General features: G+C 51.7%; 1 protein-coding gene across 1 annotated transcript in view; it reads left to right on the top strand.

Moving 5' to 3' along the window:
• The window catches only part of GRID1 (glutamate ionotropic receptor delta type subunit 1), a gene marked incomplete at its 5' end in the record, with an annotated part of 686,402 nt that overhangs the window by 218,552 nt on the left and 448,101 nt on the right, over window positions 1–19,749 (top strand). The gene's annotated exons all lie outside the window — the stretch shown is intronic.

Genomic DNA, 19,749 nt, shown 5'->3' on the forward strand with positions numbered 1-19,749 from the left:
GGTTACCCCAGGCCTACCTGGACAGTGGGGCTGGGGGCAGCTGGCGGGAAGCCTATTCACAGGTGACTGCTGGAGATTTTGGAGGCAAAACTTGGGCTGTTGTTTCTTTGTATCGTTGTTTTAAATTTCCCCTCTTTGTTGGCAGGTATAAGCCTCTAGGGATAAAATAAATTTTCAGGTTTCTGCAGAGGTGGGCAGCTCTGCCTTTGGTATTTGCTAGCACCTGGAGGAGGTGTCGGTTGCACATTAGCAAATGATACTTGGTGCACAGGCTGATATTTTTGGTACCTAAGCTAACCAGTGATTTTTTTTTTTTTTTAATGCCTTTTTAAGGGTTAGGGCCTTCCAAGGAAGACAGGGCCCATCAGTTTAACAAAGAACTTAGTAACAAAGAATTTAGAATTTAGTAATTTAGTTGAGAATAGACAACTAGAAATATGTTCTGAGCTGGCTTATGCTGGCAGCCCTGATGGTCTGATGGCAGGAAGGTGACGAACTGGAGTTGGCAGGTCCCTCTCTGGCCTGGGTTGGTTTTCATGGGGGAGCCCGGGGTGAGGGGTGTGTGTGCTGGGGGCGTGGTGTGCCTGGGAGCAGGCGTAGCCCGAAGGGGTCGCAGGGTGGCCCAATGCGGTCTGCGATTTCCTCTCCAACCCCAGTCACCTACTTGGCTCTCTCTGATTGAAAGGAAAATGAAGAGAAAGGCAGAATTATACTAATTCCATTTGATGTACTTTGGTTGCTTATTCCGCTTTCTCCTCTAATTAATTATTACTCAAAATGCTACCTTATATATCAGGAACCAGCCCGAAGCCCACTGCTGGGGAACTTAAAATTCTGAACGCTTAATTTGGCACATTGGCTGGCAGTCCTGCAGCCCTTGGCTAATCAGGCCCTGGCTCACGCCGGTGGTCAGCCAGCCTGTGATGTCCTGTCGGCACTCGGCATTTTCTCTGGAACACGTTTCCCTGTAGGAAGTGATTCAGGCTAGTAATGGGAAGCCTAGGATTAGCCGCACTAATGTGTCCGGCTTTCTCAGAATGTTCCCAGCAGGGTGTGTGCCAGTGTCTGCTCATAGGATGGCTTTTCTCCTCGCTAAATTCCCCGGGCCGGGGCCGGCTCCAGTGATGGTGTCTGCTAATCCGGTCGCGGGCCTTCTCCATCTCTCTTCTCGCCCGTCCCTTGCCTCCTGCCCTTGCTTCCTTTCTGCCTTGCCGCTGTCCCGCCGTGAAGCTTCGGAGTGGGAAGAATATTGGCTTTGGAGTTCAACAGATTTGGGGTCAAGTCCAGGCTCCTCTACTTCCTGTTGCTGTGACCTTGGCTGCTTTGCCTCACCTGTGTGACCTCAGCTTCTTCATCTGTAAAGGAGGGAGGAAGGAGGCAAGAGGCCAGCTGAAGCCTGTGGTACATAGCTTCTCGGGAAACATCTGTTCTCTTCCACTTACATATTGTTTCCCTTCTAGATGAATTCAGCCCATGCTCTGTTTCTAGGCCCTGCAAGGATTTAACACGTAAACAAGACTGGCCTAAAGATACTATTTCCAAGTGGTTCATTATGCAAACTCCTGCAGTGTTGGAAATACTTGGCTTGGCTTGGGCCTGGCGCCTTCTTGATCCCCACCCCCCGCACCCCGCCTGCGTTTGCAAAGTCTTGGCTTTGCTGGGTGCTGCGGAACTGGACCTGCTCTGGGAGTGGCCACTCTTTTTTTTCTTTTTTTTTTTTTAAAGATATTATTTATTTATTTGACAGAGATCGCAGGTAGGCAGAGAGGCAGGCAGACAGGGAGGAGGAAGCAGGCTCCCTGCTGAGCAGAGGGCCTGATGTGGGGCTCAATCCGAGGACCCTGAGATCACAACCTGAGCTGAAGGCAGAGGCTTAACCCACTGAGCCACCCAGATGCCCCAGGAGTGGCCGCTCTTAGTGTTGGGCAAGAGTGGCAAGCCCCTGGGAGGGGTGGCCAGAGACTATGGGGGAGGATGGCACCTGGAGTTTGTGCCTTCAGCTTTAGCTGGTCAGAGTCCTGGTTTTTGATTTCCTATCAGGGTGGGTGGCTGGGTTGGGGGGCGGGTGTCATGTCCTGGCTACCCATTGTGGGTGTTTTGTGTGCTTTCCCTAATGTTCACACTTTTGCACACAAGGCAACTGAAGTCCAGGAAGTTCCCTGTTGCTTCAGGTCCCGTGGGTAGCCACCAGGGGGACTCAGCAGGAGTCAAGTCCAGACGTGACCCACTCCGGAGTCTCCGGCTGCCATGTTGCTGTGATGATGGTGGTGGGCAGTTGAGGTGTGCTACCTTCTCGTGGGAGGACGTGGTTCAGCAGCCTCCGTCCACAAGCTGGCAGAGGTTTTCAGGGCACTTATGCTCCAAGAATTTTAGTGTATGTACTAAACGGGGTATGGGAGGGGTTTCCGGACTCCGGCAGGCTACGGGACCTGGACTGCTGGCTAGCCCAGGAGGTCCCCTGGGAGGGACCTGGGCATGCCATCCCAGCACAAAAGCTTCATCCACTGCCTGGAGGTACTGCCTGGGCTTTGCCAGCAGACTGACCCAACCTCTCCTTTGTTGGGACAAGGACAGAGGGTGTGCACAAGGCTGATCCACTGCCAGGACATGTCCTGAATTTTATGAAACTCAAAACACTGTTTTGGGCCAGCAAATGGCCTCAGAGCCCTAGTGCTACTGATGACAGGTGGCTTTGGTACCCAATCAGGACTGCGTGTATGAACTGTGTTAGGCGTGGTGTACACTCTTCCCCTGGCTGTAACTTCTCCCTTGCCCACCCAGAAAGCCCGGCTGATGGGAGGAGGGAGGAAGATGGTGCTACTCAAATCTTCTACATGTTGCCACATGGGAATCTGTTGGCAAGGCTGGCACTTTCACTATCATTAGTGACAAGTTCTGGGTGGCACAGATTGGCTACCTGGGAAGTGCCAGGTGTCCCCATGCTACGCTGGGGGCTGCTTCTCTGTCCAGTGTCCAGGATGCATGCACTCACTGTGGGGACTCAGCCCGGGGACCCCTGCACTACCATCCTCTCTGGGATCCCTCTTGATGAGGGGCCATCCTGGCTGGGGGTTTGGGGAGTCTGGCCTTGGTGGTGGGTGGGTAGCAGGGGTGCAAGCAGGCTGAGGCACTGGGTGAGGGTGGGGCGTGGGCTCAGATAATAGGTCCTTCTTTAAGATCCCCTCACCTTTCACGGTTCAGTCTCCAATCCACATTTCCTGCCCTGAGATCATTTCATCCTAGTCTAAACAACCACCACATGAGTGCGTTGTCTCTAAAAGACTCCCCTTGGGGAGACTGGGCTCAGGGGTAACAGCATGCTGGTCCTGGACTGGGAGCCCACCATGGGGTGGCCTCGGGCACTGCTGAGGGCCCAGAGCATAGAGAATCCTTTCTCCAGCCAGGCCTCTTGTGCTCTGGGCTTGGCAGTAGAGGTCCAAGTAAGGGTAGGTAGTGCTCTCTAATCATCCCAACCGGGAAGTGAGTTGAACACATTCTATCCTCAGCTGGGCCTTGGTTTATCTCCAGACCACTGCTAAGTGGTGCTTCAGTAGGCAGTGATACGCACTATGACACCCTTCTCATGTTGCTTGTCAGCCTGAATCACTGGACAGGGGAGCTGGGGCTGGGGTGTGTGCTGTCCTCACTCCAGGGCCCTGGGAGTCCTGAGAGGGGCGGAGGGACAGAGGCTTTGCCTGGGTATCCTGTCTGTGGCCGTTGGAACCTTCCCCCTCTGCTCCCAGTTTCCTTCTTCCATTTCACCAGTATTTAATGAGCCCCAGTGGTGTGCCAGATTCTGTGTGGGACACTGAGGCTATTGTCCCTGTTCATGTGGGGCTCCCAGCTTAATGGGGAGGACGGACATGTCAGAACAGAGCTGTGGACCAGGTTCTGGGAGAGTGCCGAGGATGGAGCGGTGCCCTCTGGCTAGGGAGAAATGGGGGTGGCCAGAGGGTCAGGGATGCTTCCTGGAGTGGGTGACACTGGGGCTGGGTCTACAGGAATGAACCTTCATTAACCCCATGGCCAAGGTGGCGGCTGGGAGAAGGGGTCTGGAGAGTATTCAGAGACTCTTGTGTTGCCGCGGTGGGTGTGCCAGGTGAGGAGTGGCTGGGGCTCAGGCTGTGGTATCAGCAGGAAGGGGTCCCTAATCCAGGGTGGAGAGTCTGAACTTCAGGACCAATTTGTTCTTGGGGCCCCTTTTGGGGTCTTTGAAGCTAAGAAGCTCACTGAGCGCTCCGTATGGCCCCAGTGCTGAGGGTTATGTATGTCGTACTGTTTGTTCTTTCTCCTTCAGGCCAGATTTGATGGAGAGACCTCCAGTGCACACTCAGTTTTGGCCCTGGGTGTCATCTCCTCTTCCTGGAGCAGATTCCCTCCATCTATCTATCATCTGTCCATGTGTCCTTATGTTCATCTATGCGTCCATCTGTTGATCTGTCCTTCCATCCATCTATCCATCCTCCCACCTAAACACCCATCTGTTTAGGACAGATTGGGTGTCTACTACAGACCAGAAATCATATCTTGATATGGTTGGGGACACAGAGGTGGTGTCCCCTCCTGGAGACCTGACAAGATGTGAAATATTGTGGCTACACATCACACCCCTCATCCTGCTGGACATTCCCAGTGGCTGGCTGAGTGAGCACACCCCAGGTTTCTCATCCACTGAGGCCTCTTCTGGGCTTGGGGTGGGGGGTGCCCCAGGACTCTCACTTGTCCTTTCTGTGCCCCTGTCTCTATTCAGACTTAGACTTCCCTCTTTCCTTTTTGTATCCTCTTTGTTTCCTCCTGTCCCTTCCCTCTCTCTTCTGTTTTGCTGGAAAGAGTAGAAAACTTAACTATTTGAAACACTTAAGCACTTGATAGAGAAGAGTTGCCACTCCTTGTTCCCAGTTCCTGAGGCAAACAGAGCAGCCTGCTGGGGCCCTGAAGCCCGGGCACCATCAGGGCGCCCGTGGATATTGGGCAGCCTGTCTGTCCCATGGTAAAGTGAGCCCCTCGTGGACAGGGACCGGATGGTGTCCACCTTTGTATCTTCCAAGAGCAGCACAAGGCTGGCCCACAATGGCGGCTGAGGGAAAAAAGGCATGGATATTTGTATTTCTTCCCTCCGATAGAAAGAGCTCGAAGCGAGGTTTTCTCCTGTGTGCCTTGATTGCCTTTTAGCTTGTCTTCAAGTGCTTGGTCAGCTTGTCAGCAAGGGCCTTAGTCTTAAAACTTCTGCCTTTAGCAAAGCTTGAGTTTGTGTAAGAACCCTGCCTTTGGCCTGAGTGGGCCAGCAAAGGAGTGGCTGCTCCTGTGGGTGGGGACATTCCCAGGCCCAGCTTTGGTACAGAGTAGGGGAGAGCACTGTGCAGAGAGGTGAGTGTCTTGGGAGAGGCTTGACGATAAGCAGCAGTGTAGGCCGGTGTGGGAGACTGGACATGTGCGCGCACACACACACACACACACACACACACACACATGCACACAGGCTGATACAGTGATACCGCTGGCCAGCCACATGGCTGATACAAACACACCCTCAGATGAGCACAGTCTAATAGGAACAACCCACCCCCCCATCCCTTGTGCCCCCCCGTGCAGTTCTAGGCATAACTATGCACACACATACACACACACATACACATACACACACACCAGCATAAAGGCACTGCTGGTGTCAAAGCAGCTGGGGAAGGCATTGCAATGTTGGGAAAGACATGGCTGTTACCACGTGATGGTCGCAGCAGGTGACCGTTACCTTTGTAGTTAGACGGGTCTCCGTGATCTTTTTATGGCGGCAAGAAGGATGGGAGAAGAAATAGTGAGGGGAACAGCTTAGGGGTAGGACAGCTCCTCATTGCTCTGAGAGTGGGGTCCCCTTTCACCCAGATTGGGAGGAATAGGTGAATAGAAGGAACAGAGGTGGAAAGGGCCACTCGCGCTATCCCTCCTCACCCCTGCCCAGACTGGCTTCCCAGGCAAGGAGTGTGGCTGGAGGCCTGTTCAGTCCTTACTGGGAGCACAACTTGGGTTAGCTCCTGGCTTCAAATCAATTGCTTCTCAGAGTTTGCTGCAGTGAGTGAGTTTCCTTCCGCAATTTGAATATAAAGACTTGCTTTTTAGTACATTTATCGCAAAGGAAGATTAAGTAATGTCAGTGTTCTGTTGTCCCACATGATATATGCAAATATTTCTTACTCCAACATGGTAAATCTTCAGCAGGCGACTTTATCACTCAGAGCTAGGATAATTCTGTGCTATTTAAGTATCATTTACCAGAATATTTTAAATTACTAATTAATTATAGAAGATTAATTTTTAAATGTGGCTCTGCATTTGCATTTAATTATATCCTACTGTTTACAGATTTTAAAGCCTTAGTACTTCAGAAAAAGTGCTAGGAGTCTGAAAAATTCATTTTTTCCCCTTAGAAATTCTTAGAGATGAGCTCATGAGCAAGAGATATTATGTTGAGTTTGTTCTGGTAGGTTCAGAGCTCAAGGGATGGTCAAGGCAACCAAGACTTCAGGCCTGGCTGAGATGGGAAGGGAGCAGAGTCTATGGCCACTGTCTCCTTCCTTCTCTGTCCTCATTGCCCTCAATCCTTGCAAATCTCCCTGCATGCTGGGGAGGCCTTCGTGGGTTCCTTCCCTGTGGGACATGCCACATTCTGAGCACACCTCCATTGCCCCTGTCATCTCTAGGTCTGCATCGTACCCACCACTTGTGCGGTGACTCTTTGTACTTCCCTTCCCATGGGACCTAGGAACATGTGAGGGCAGGAGCTGGGACAGGTTCATCTTTGTGAATCGCTTTTTCAGAGCCTGTGGTTGATGGTTGGCACATGGGTGAATGAAGGGTGGAATCCCAGGAGCTTTGACCTCTGTTGTGCACGTGCAAATGTTTTCTAGAAGCTGCGTTCCCCAGTGGGCAGACCAAATATATTCCTAGTGCTCTGGCCAAGCAGGGGCACCTGAGTAAGCCGGTGTTTGGAAGAACTTCATGTTTGATTTTTAATATTTCCAAGGGGCATCCAAGCCCACATCAAGGAAGAATGCTTGCCTGTGGCTGGGTCTTACTGGTGTTTGTTTTCTGGTTGAGGGCTGTTTCTATTTTGAGTTGACTTTTGAATCATGCCACCCATTCCTGGGGCTCAGGAAGGTCTTCCTCGGCTGCCTGGGAGGACTGTCTGCTCCTTCCTGGGGTCAAAGAGTGAGATCGTGAACCTAAAGCGTGGGCTTGGAGACACTTGGTGTTCTTCCCTTCCTTCGTCGGCCATTAAATAGCCAGCAAAGTGTCACTTCCTCCCTGTGGGCGCCTCTGTGGCTTATTAGTAGCAGGAAGCCAGCAGCCCTGAGAAGTAGGCATTTACGGAGGGAAGCAGCCTACGGCCGTGGAATGACTCAGTTACCCTTTCTGCTCCCGGATCCCCGAGGGTGTTCAGGTTGTGGGGGCCTCCCCTGAGGTGGTGAGACAGCCCATTTGTTGACTGAAGGGCTGAGGGGGGAGCCCAGCAGGGAAGCAGCAGCAGACTCTCCCCAGCACTGCGGGAAGCCAGAGAAAGGCTGAGCTGCATCAAGAGAGGCAGAGGTGAGGCGAGGTTATCCCAGTTGCCTGGATTCATCTCCCAGCAGCTCTCTGTGCCGTACAGCCCACATCTGTTGTCATCCTCTGCACGCTCCCAAATGGGGCTTTCGGTCAGTGCCGGCAAGAACTTGGCCTCGGTCACCTGCCACCTGTGCCCAAGCTGCCAGGCAGCTGGGAGGAGAGAAGGCCTCTGCATCCGTGAGCTGGAGCAGTGTAACAAACCCCTCCGAAACTCGGTGTCGTGAAACAATGAGCCTTTGTTGTTACTCGTCAGCCTCATAGTCAGCAGACCTGGGTACGATGCAACTGATCTCGTCTGGGCTTGTGGATGCCTCTGTGGTCAGCTGACTGTGTGGCTGGAACCGGCTGGTTAGGAGAGTGGTTGGCTGGCTGTAAGTTAGGGTGATGGAGTGACCAGGCTGTGGGTCTCTCATTGTCACACACGCTGGCCCACACTTACTCCTGTGACAGCAGCAGAGTTCCAAGAAGGCAGATACAAGGGCTCTGGGCCACTCGAGGCCGGGGCTCAGACCCAGTGCCTTGTTGCTTCTGTAGGTCTCTTGGCCTAAGCCAGCCAAGAGGTCAGCCCAGATTTAAGGGGCAAGGGAAGAGAGCTCCCGGGAAACCCCTCATGGGGGAAGTGCAAAGTCACTTTGCAAAAGGGGTGGTAGGTACACTACAGAGTGAGGAGTTGGGGCTGTTTTTGTAATCTGTCTGCCCCGCCCCATTGTGCAGATGAGCTTCCTAGGAACAAGCAGGTGTCCCCTGGCTGTGTGGGTGATGGGGAAACACGTGTCTCCTTTCTCCTACTCTGTTTCAACCTGGCTCAACTTGGGGGTGAAAGTGGTGAGGAAAGGGTTGTGGACCAGAGGGAGAGTTGGAACAGGCCTTTATTTATCAAGAATGCTTATGCTGACCCACTGATTCAGCTCACCTCTACGATGCTGGGAAGGAGGGGCTATTGCGGAGTGTTGGAACCTGGGGGCTTAGGGACCTGCTCATGCTCCCAGGTCTAGTGACACAGCTCGGATGTGAGTTCAGAACTTCCTGACTCACAGCCTGGCTCTGCTTCATTACATGGCACTGGGAGGAGGGGGAAGCTTGTTGTCTTGACAGATCAAGGGAAGCCCATTTTCTTCCTAGAACATGCTCAAGGGTGCATCTGATGGACTTTGCCACTGAGGAGCAGGTGGGATATGGGGAAGGTGGACTGGGAACCTTTTTAAAAAATGTAAAATTTTTTAATTTTTTAAAAGATTTTATTTATTGATTTGACACACAGAGAGAGATCACAAGTAGGCAGAGAGGCAGGCTCCCTGCTGAGCAGAGAGCCCAATGTGGGGCTTGATCCCAGGACCCTGAGATCATGACCTGAGCTGAAGGCGGAAGCTTAACCCACTGAGCCACCCAGGTGCCCCATGGACTGGGCACCTTTGAGAGAGCATCCCCTGGACTCCACGGTCCTGTCTCTGCCACCACACCTGCAGAGAGTGTGAGGGGATGTGCAGGCTGCCTCTAACTCCCTCTTCAGTAACCAGAAGAGCAGCTTCCTTGCCCCAAGGTCACCAGAGAGTCTGAGGTGATTTCCTTAACCCTTCTGCCAGGTGGTCAATGGGGCCAAGTTGCAGACAGACTGGTTCAGGTCCCATGTCCTCACCATGGAGCTTTTCTGAGTTTTGCTCCCCCATGTATACGGTGGATTGATAATGATACTTGACCCCCCAGGTTCCTCTAAGAATTAAGCATGGGAAATATTCTGGAGTACAGCTTTCCTCTTTTCTCTCCTTCCTAGGGCCGGCCATCCGAGGGTCCCCAGTAACTGTTGTGTAGATAGGGAGACAGATAAGTCTTAGAAAATTTAAGGATATGGAGCACTTAGAGCAGCAAGAACAATGAAAAATCTTCTTGACTCCAGGCAAGGCCGACATTCCAAATTTTGAAACGCGCTGGTGGTTAACGTTAGGGATTGTCATGGTGACCTGCTGCTGGGTCAGCTCACCAAAGGGAGAAGTGGGCACGGTTGATGAACTATCAACAGGTGTGTCTAATGCTCATTTCTCCGCTGTTTGCTGTGGCATCTCCGTCCCTGCGGTGTGTTCCTTGTGTGTCTTCAGTGTCTGCATCCATGAGTGACGTCAGGGTGAGAAAGCCAGGGACAAGGGCACGATTGCAGCCATGGAGATTGCGGAGAAAGAAGTTGCTGTGACAGAGCCGTGTGGAGGTGTGGGAGACAAGAACCAGATGGGAGTGGGATGTCGAGGAAAACACACGTCGATGGAGCCCCAGCTCCGGCCACAAAGGCCTGGTGTGCTGGCAGGTGTGGAGGGCAGAGGCTGGATTCCCACCAGGTGGCGGGACGGGAACCACTTTAATTTTGGCAACAAGGGATGGGGCAGAAGACCTGAGTGTGTCCGCTTTTTCGCCCTCCTCCTTCCCACACCGCACGGATTCATTTCCTTGCAGAGGGATGCTGAGCACTTCAGCTGCTTCGGTGGGGGCCGTTCCTCGGGGGTGAGAGCTGCTGTCAGCACGGAGATGGGGGATTGCCTCTGGAACAGCAAGACACACCGGCCCCTGCTCACTGCCGGGGACGTCCTTTTGAGCCTGTTTACTGGTCTGTAGACTGGGATAATACTCCTTTCCCTGAGGGTTGCGGTGGGGTTTAAATGAGATAAAGCCCCAGGGCTGTACTCTGTGAATGTGGCTTTGTTATGGCGTCCGTGGAGAGTGTATGGCTGAGATCGTGGAACCAGCCTGGGCCGCTGCCAGGTCAAGGGCAGATGTGGTAATGGGTCTGAGGAGCCGTGCTTTGGCCAGCCCCATGGGAAGGCACCTTGCACGATCTCTGTGGGAAAGTATAGCTTCCGGAGCCAGGTGAGGAAAACCGGGTGCAGGGTGCCCCCTGGGTGGTAGGGGATGGGGCTAGCAAAACGTGACAAGATGCTCACGGCCCTCAGCCAGTGCAGCTGGGATTGAGGCCTGGCCTCTCAGATTACGGGGCGGTGGGGGGGGGAAGGGGGGGGAGCAGGGGGCCTCTCAGTGCTCCCCTCCCCCGCACAGGCTCCCTGTGCTGGCTGGGTACATGCAGGTCTTGCGCAGGAGCAGGAAGGAGAGCCCAGGGCGCCTCCCATCTGGGCTCTCGCTTGCCTGTCCAAGCATGCACAGCGGCTGGTGGCTTCTCAGGGCTGCTCGTGGCTAGGCTCACAGGAGGAGGAAGAGCTGTTGGTGCTTTCTGCCTGCAAAGTTACTTTTGGAAAGAGAAACCCTCCTTTCACAGCCTGTCGGGTGGCAGCCCTCAGCAAGACACAACGAACGGGGCCCTCTCCCTGGACCCCTTGCACTGGGTTCTTTGGTGGGGAAAGACCCAGGCTCTGCTCTGAAAGAGCTACCAAGCTGGACTGGACTTGGGAAGAACCACGAGCAACAGAACAAGGCGCCCAGCAGCGAGCACCCAGTTGGAGACAACTCTGTGGCTAGCACGGCCCATGGGGTGGGCAAGGGAGCAGTGTGTCTGCCGTTCTCTTGCTGCTCTGCGGCGGCCACGTGGGTCCATCCAGTCCACGTAACCATCTGGACCACTCTTGGCTATTGTGTAACCTGGGGCTTTTGAAGACAGCCAGAGGATCAGGTAAGAATGGCTAAACCATCCCTTTGGAATGCCGGCCAGGTACAGCCAAGTCACAGATCTGAAGGCCCACGACATGCAGGCAGGGATAGTGCAGGGCAGAGCAGGTGGGCTGTGAGAAGGACCAGCAGTGTAGCAACTGTGGGTGCCTGGGGGGGCCCATCCTTCCCTGAAGGGCACAGTCGGGCAGGCCCCACTGAGCTTCCCCCGTGAAGGCCTGGTACGGCCAGTGCATTCTGTGTCTCAGGAGCCAGAAATCTGGACTTTTCTGTGAAATCTCTTCATTTTTAAATGTTGGCAACTAATGACAGCAATTCTAAGCTCTCTGTTGGCCAGCTCTGCCTGGGGTGGGCTGATACAGCTTGCAGACCATTGAGTGGAAACATCTGATTTATGGCTTATACGCTGTCCACTTAAGCATATTAAATATGGGAACGGCACGACGTGAGCCCCGTTCTCTTCTTCCAGGGTTTTCTCACTAGGTGCCAGCAATCATTCTTCGTGCAGTGTTCCTGAGAATTCCTGTTTTTCTCCTGGATCCTCCAGCCCCCCCTCGTTGTCCGTGCAGCCAGTGTTCTTATCCTTGTTGGTCGGTGCCAGGGAATTGCTGACCTGCCTTAGGACCTTTCTTTGTATTTACAGGAAAGTCTTGGTCTTTAAGTGTGTGGAGGTCAGTTTTCTAGACAGAGGGTCACCACCGGGTTTGGTCTGTGTCCTTCATGGGGCTCCACAGTGAAGCTGCTCATTCCTTGTCCCAGGGTGGGTAGCTCTCCCTTCAGGGGTGTTCTAGCTTTCCAGGGCAGCAGAGAGCTACTGAGTCTGATAAGAGGAACTGGACAGTTTCTTAAAGGCCTGACTAATGCACTTGGTAATTCCTTGAGCTTCTCTGCTGGGCCCTTTCTGAGCACTGGGGAAGCACCTGAGAGGTGAGGTTGGTCCCTTCTTGGGTATGAAATATGGTTTAGAAGAACAGGCAGTGAGCCTACAGCCCCAGGAAGTAAGTATCGGAGCCCAGCCCAGCCCAGCCCATGCTTGCCTGGGATGCTGCCACCTACAGACTAGTGCCTGTCCAAGTCTCAGTTTGCATGTCTTCTAATGGAACAAATGTTCATTGAGGAGCCAGTGTGAATCAGGCCCTATTGTGGGTACTGGGGACACCAAGTGGCTGAGACAGACAAGGTCCCTGACTTCAAGGAGTTGACATTCTGGTGGAGTCAGGGGGTTGTCACTAAATCAATAAATGAATAATGTCCAAGTGATTGAGGTAGTGATAACCTCCTTGAAGAAAGCAAAGCAAGGTAAGAAGAGAGTGGTTTGGTGGGGACGCCATTTTAGATGTGGTCAGGGATGGTGTGACCAGGTGTTTGCAGAGAGACCAGAAGGGTGTGATGGAACCCATCAAGCGAGTTCTGGCTATAGAGCAATTTCAGAAGATGGAAAAGCATGTGCCAGGGTCTTGAGGGTGGAATGAGCTTGGCATGCTGGAGGATCCATGGGGGTGAGGGGGTGCCTGGTACAGGGCGAGTCAGGGGAGAGTGGTGGGAAAGGAACGTGGGGAGGGACCTGAGGTCAGAGCCCAGAAGACCTCTTCGGCCACTGTAGGACTTTGTGGACTTGGTTTCAGTCTGATGGGAAGGTTTGTGAGCAGGTCAGCAGTAAGATCTGGAAAGGGACCGGGCTGAGGGTGTCCTCTCTGCCATTCTTTTGCTCTGACAGGAAGTAGCTCAGGGACGTGGAAGTTCTAAGGAGATGGTAGATCATAGTTGTCAGGCCACAGGGAACCGATGTTTGGGGAGCTGAGCAGGGCTACTCAGGGTGAGGTGCTCCTTCTGCACCCTCTTCTTGCTGGGGCCACAGGGAGGGCAGGGGGCCCTGGGTGGGTGGCCCCATTTGGCGCTCTCTGCTTGGTCCCCAGTTGTGGGAAATCAGGCGGGCCTGGCTTCACATCTCACTCAGGGAGTTCACAGGGATAAGCACAGCCTCCTAGCAGCCCCCCATGGTGGCTTCCTGCTGGGTGCAAGCAGTCAGCCTAAAGAGCTTTGCATTTTATTAATGTGTGTGACAATGGGCCTGATGGCCTTGCTGCTCCAAGGACTCTCCTTCTGGAAGGGCTGAGAGGACACACTCTTTACAGAACCATCTTTCCTCTGTTCTTCACCAGGGAATTCACGCGAGCAGCGGCAACAGCCAACCTGACCACGACTCACTTTCCTCAGGTCCCTAGTGGGCGTCTGGCAGGACCGCTGCTGAGCCCAGTGCAGGCCTCGGCCCCTGTGGGCCTCCGTTCGTTTGCATGTGTGCCAATACGTAAACACATTTGGACCACCAAATGCTGTATTATGCTCTGTATGTGCCTATGACAGGGAACAGTTTGCTCATGTGTCCCAGCTTGTCCGCCTGCTTCCACAATGACGCTTTGGGGCTTGCGAGATGCCCCCTGCTACCAGTGCAGTGGGAGACAGTGAAGTGGAACTCCCCCTCCACCCATCCCACCCTTTGCTGCTCCCAACTGTGGCTCCTCTTCCCCCACCTCCCCTACCCGGCTCTCAGCATCCCCTGTAGGTTCTAGGCCATGACTTTGTGGCCACAGCTGTGACCTCTGCTTTTTGGGTTTGGGTTGTCACTTTTCCCTTATAACGGGATAGACTTGGGTAGTGCCCCTTCTCCTGCTGTGACCCAGTGGATTCCAATCCTATTCCTGCCACTCATTCCAGACCCTGGGGAACTTGCAGTGTTGGGGGTGGGTAGGCAGGCCTGGCATGGCACATGGTCTGGGTCCCTTGGCTCTGCTACCTCGAGGCCGAGTTTTGGACTCCAGACTCAACCGCTGCCAGGCCCACGGAGGAGGATGCTGAAGGGCTGCAGTGGGCTGGGACCAAGCACTCCAGGCTGCTCAGCCTGGCCTCCCACCCATCCCCCACTGTTCCCTTCCACATCCAACTGCTGCTTTCCAGGTGCTCAGACCCCCAGGGTTAGCCCACAGGGCCGGCCCCATAGTCCCATCAGGGGACATGACTATAGCCTAGGTATAGTGGGAAACCGGAGAGGCAAATAAAAGGTGGGAAAAACTCCTTTTTTCTGTGTAATGGGGAATGCTGTTTGCACATTTAATTCAGTGGCCACTTAAAAAAAAATCATAACTTTTTCTTTCTGTGAAAGGAGGTGTCCTTTCAAATCTGGCAAGTTTTAGCTTCCAAAAGAAGGGAAGTTGCATAATAAGCTAGCTGGGCGCCCAGACTGGGCTCTGCAGCCAGGGAGAGGCTGAACAGGGACAATCTGGTCCAGGGCTATGCGTCTCTCTTCCGCGTGTCTGCCGTTTCTTTCAGGGAGAAAAGAGCCCCGCTCAGAATGGCTACCTGCCCTGGGAAATGCAGAGCAAACACATCTGTGCTGGAAACAGCTCTGCTTCTCCCACTGGGGTCAGGTCGGGGCTTTGGTGTGTAGCACGTGGGACCTGTCCTCAAGTGGGGAGGACATTTGAGGCAACAGAAGGAGTAAGGGCTTGGAAATTACACAGTTGGGCTCACTCTCTGAATCTGAGCTCACTGACAAAATGGGGAAGCTTCTGCCTGCTTACCCCAGTGTTGTGGTGAAGTTCAAAATAGGCAATGTATGGAACAACTGCCCAGTATTGTCTGACCTAGAGTGAATGACTGTGTCCTGTTCCCTCCCATGGCACGGTGTCCCTCACTCTGATCTGATGCTCAGTTCAGAGCTAGGCTGTTGTCACCACTCCCATTTTCCAGGAGCAGAGACTAAGGCACTACGAAGTTGTACTGTACTTGGGGACCTGGGGTTTCCAGTGGAATACTTCTTTTCTTTTTTCCCTGAGTAGGGGAGGGACAGAGGGACAGGGAGAGAGAGAATCCCAAGTAGACGCCACACTAAGTGTGGAGCCCAACATGGGGCTCGATCTCATGATCCTGACATCATGACCTGAGCCAAAATCAAGAGTCAGATGCGCATCCAGGTGCCCAATCCAGTGGAATATTTCTAAAGAAACTTAGGATGAGAAGCCATGGAGTGGACTTGAGGGGAGAGGAGCCAGGGGAGGTAAGATGGTGCATGGCCTTTGGAGTTAGTGCATTTGAGGTTCGAATCCTAGCACTGCCCTTATGGCTGATGGCTGTGGGCAGATTATAAAACTGCACCAATCCTTTGTCTTCTCATCTCTAAGGTGGGGCTGGTAGCACATAGGCTGAACTACATCATGACAAGATGGCAGACAAATTTCTACTACACAGTGGGTACTCAGTACACATTCCTGGTGATGATGGCTGTGATGGTGATGATGATGCCAGTAGTGTTGATGATGATGGGGGAGTGGTGTGAGGACAGTGATGATGCTGATGCTGATGATGGCTATGATGGTGATAGTTATGGTGATGATGATGATGACAATAGGGGCAGTGGTGGTGATGATGGTGATGATGGTGATAATGACAGTGAGGATGGCAATGATGAGATACTGACAGTGATGATGGCAAGGAAGATAATGGCTATGATGATGAAGTTGACCATGATAGTGATGATGATGATGGCGATGATGCAGCTTGTGCTTCTCATTTGAGAAGTACATTCTCATTCTCACTGTCTTTGGCATTATCTTTGTCTTACTTGGAGACATGAGTAACCCAGAGGTTTTATCCCATCATAGCATGTTCAAAGGCAATTTTTATTTTGTTTCTGCATTGATGGCTGAGAGCAGGGTTAGGGGCAAGGAGCCCCTGCTGTGTGGGATTAAAGGGGCCCGGGAATCCCTGTGTTTGTGGGGGCTGTGGTTGTGGGGTCTACGTAACTGTTTCAGGGAGATGTTTGCACCAGGAGCATCAGCACATTGGGGAGGGGACAGAACATCCTCTGTCTTACAGCAGGACCAAAGCTGTGTAGAAAACTGCAGTCAAGTTGGCTCTGAGTCAAGAAGGATCTGAGAGCTACTGTGGCTCTGAGGTTGGACCTTTGGTCTGGTTATCTACTGCTGTGGGATAAACCACCCCAAAACTTAGTGGCTTAAAACAAAAATCATTTTATTATCTCTCATGTCTTCTGTGGATCCTAATTTTGGTAGGGGCTCGGTGCTTTTGGCTCTGAGTCTGACACGCAGTTGTGGTCAGTCTTATATGGTGGCAGGATCTGGAGGAGTGAGGGGTCAGAGAAGCTGGAGACCAGCTGGGCATCTCTCCCTCTTCCCATGGTTTGTCTGAATAGGCTGGTTTGAGCTTCCTCACAGCAGGGTGACCTTAGGATGGCAGGATTTCTTACATGGCTGCCCAGGGCTCTGATATAAGTGGTCCAGAAATCTAGAGGAGGCTTCGGCTGGATTCAGGGTGACAGAGGGGCTAGGGTGGGGTACTGCATCCTCCGGTTGGGTCATGGCATGCCATTTGAGAGTGGCCTGAAGGTGACTGACAGGAGGCTGTGTTTTTATCAAGGCACAGAATGAAATCCCAGTCACCGTAAGGCAGGAGCCCCAGCCAGTCTGTGAGGCGGCTGGAGGAGAGGGCGTGCCGGAAGGATGGAGTCCCAAGGTGGGGCCTTCCTGTTCCGCAGCAAGCTTAGCAACCCCCTGACTTGGGCTGTGCCGTCTCTGCCTTGTCATCACCTCTGAGAGTCCTTTACTCCTTGTGGTTGCTCTTCTTCCTCGTTTTGGTGGGAAAGTGAGGTCATAAAGGGATATGTGATTCAGGGACCTCCCAACGGGCCTGGGCAGATCCCTTGAGAAATTCCTCTACCTAAGGACCTCGGCTTAGCCAGAGTGAGGTAAGATAGGGGGTCTGCACGGGGGTGTGTGAGACATGGAACCCACCTCAGGGTCAGGGATGCTGGGAGCCCACCCTCAAGCCAGGAAGGAGGCGTGCTGCCTCGAGGACAGTTGGCAGCCTGCAAACCTGGTGTTCTCCTTGATGTCACTTCCCTCACAACAGAGGCACTTCTCATCAAAAACTGGTGTTTCTAAGCACTGTAAGCACACAGTTAGAGAACAGTTACACTGAAGGTAATATTTAATATTTATGTCCAAACGGGCAATACCTTGACATTAATTATCCTGTTATAATTAAATCTAGTAATCCGTTACATTGCCATATAATGGAATGTGGTTATATGGGACTCTAGTGAGAACAATGGAGTTCTGAAGAGTAGAATTTGTAATTTAATGCCTAGGAACAAAAGGTCTGGATTGCTGGCTTATGATGTTTCACCTCGTCTTTTTCCTGTAGGGACTTACTCATCATTAAATAAGCATTTGGCAGAGATCATGCCAGAGATGTGTGGTGAGAGCCTTGTGCCTGGGCTCACGGCTAGGAGGCAGCCCTCAACAGTGGGGGGTAGATGTAAGGTAGGGGTGATTGGGGTGCCCACCAAAGCCAACACATCCGTCCTGGGGTGAAGGAAGGCTTTCTGTAGAAAGCCCTGCCTGAGCCTAGTCTTGAAGGACAGGCACAAGTCAGTCAGGAAAACAGGGACGGAGGGGCCATCCCAGGGGAGGGACCAGCAAAAGCAGAAATGTGGAAGTCGGGGGCACAGGAGAGCTGGAGGAGCAGGTGTTTTTGTTGTTGTTGTTGTTTTGTTTTGTTTTGTTTTGTTTTTTGGAGAAAGCCATAGAGTTTTGCTATGGAACCATGGAGAGAGGCATGTAAAAGCATCGCAAAGGAGACCATCAGCAAAACAAAAAGGTAATTTGCTGAACAAGAGAAGATGTTTGCAAATGGTATATCTCCTAAGGAGTTTATGTCCAAAACAAATAAAGAATTTAAACAACTCAGTACAGAAAAGAAAAAAACAAATAATCCAATTTAAAAATGGGCAGAGGTCCTGAATAGATATTTTTCCAAAGAAGACATCCAGATGGCCAACAGACACACGAAAAGATGTTCAACATTACTGATCAGCAGGGAAATGCAAATCAAAATCACAATGAACTATCACTTCACACCTGTCAGAAGGGCTAGACTCAAAAAGCCCAGAAATAACAAATGTTGCTGACGATGTGGAAAATAAAGAAACCCTCATGCATTGTCGGTGGGAATGCAAACTGGTGTAGCCACTGTGGAAAATTGTATGGAATTTCCTCAAAGAAATTAGGGATAGAAATAATTGCACTACTGCGTATTTACCCAAGGAAAACAAAAATAATTCAAAGAGCTATATGCACCCCATGCTTATTGCTGCATTATTTACAATAGCCAAGATATGGAAGCAACCAGAGTGTCCACTGGCAGATGAATGGATAAAGAAGATGTGAGGTAGGGGTGTGTGTGTGTGTGTGTGTGTGTGTGTGTAATGGAATATTACTCAGCTATGAAAGAGAATGAAATCTTGCCCTTTGCAACAACATGGATGGAGCTAGAGGGTATTATGCTACATGAAATAAGTCAGATAGAGAAAGACAAATGCCATATGATTTCATTTATATGTAGAAGCTAAAAAATAAAACAAAACAAACAAAAGTAGCAGAAAGAGACCTGTACATACAACTGATCGTTACCAGACGTGGGGGAAGGGGTTCAGGGGAATGGGCAAAAGGGGTGAAGGGGAGTGGGAGGTACCAGTTTCCAGTTACAGAATGAATAAGTCACGAGGATAAAAGGTACAGCATAGGGAATATGGTCAATGGTATTATAATAGCTTTGTGCGATGACAGATGGAGGCTACACTGTGAGCTGAGCATAACCTGTTGAGTTCTTGACTCACTGTGTTGTACACCTGAAACTAATGTAACATGTGTTGGCTATACTGCAATTAAAAAAAGGCAATGCTAAAAAAAAAAAGGGAGGGGGATGTCAAGGAGGAGTAGGGGCAAGGCTGTGAAAGGACACCCCATTCCATGCTAGGGGCCAAGAGCAAACCTGAAGACAGAGGGAGCCATTGCCACGTGGGTGTGCCTCCGCACCTCTGAGTTGCCAAAGCTCTGAGTGGCCCCAGGGAGCGTGATGGATTGGATGGCGGGCCTGGGACCAGCAAGGAGGAGTGGTGCCAATATTTGAGTGAATGTTAACGTAGCACTGAGGAAGTCGGGGATTACTGGGGAGAAGGAAACACTTTTGAGGACTGTTTTGGAAGCATAGTCTCTAGAACTCAGGATGAGAGTCCAATCCTTAAAAATAAACTTTTAATTTTAGAATAGTCTTTGATTTCCAGACAAATTACAAAGATGGCGCAGAGAGTTCGCGTACACACCACGCCCCGTCTGCCCCCATCTGCGCATTTACGTTAGTATAGTACATATGTCAGCATTCATGACGTTATTGATACATTTTTTGTTAACTAAAGTTCAGGCTTTATTCAGATAATCTTCGTTTTTACTCTCTGCTCCAGGATCTCATCCAAGACCCCACAATACATTAGTCATCCTGTCACCTTAGGCCCCGCTTGGTTGCGACAGTTTCTCAGATGTTCCTTGCTTTTGGTGACCTTAACAGTTTTGAGGAGTCCTGGTCAGGTTTTATTTTGGAGAATACCCCTCAATTGGGATTTATTTGGTGTTTTCTCATGATTAGACTGGGATTACGGATTTCGGGAAGACCACAGAGGTAAACTACCATTCT

Source organism: Martes martes, assembly GCF_963455335.1.
Source record: "Martes martes genome assembly, chromosome: 14".
NCBI classification, from domain to species: domain Eukaryota; kingdom Metazoa; phylum Chordata; class Mammalia; order Carnivora; family Mustelidae; genus Martes; species Martes martes.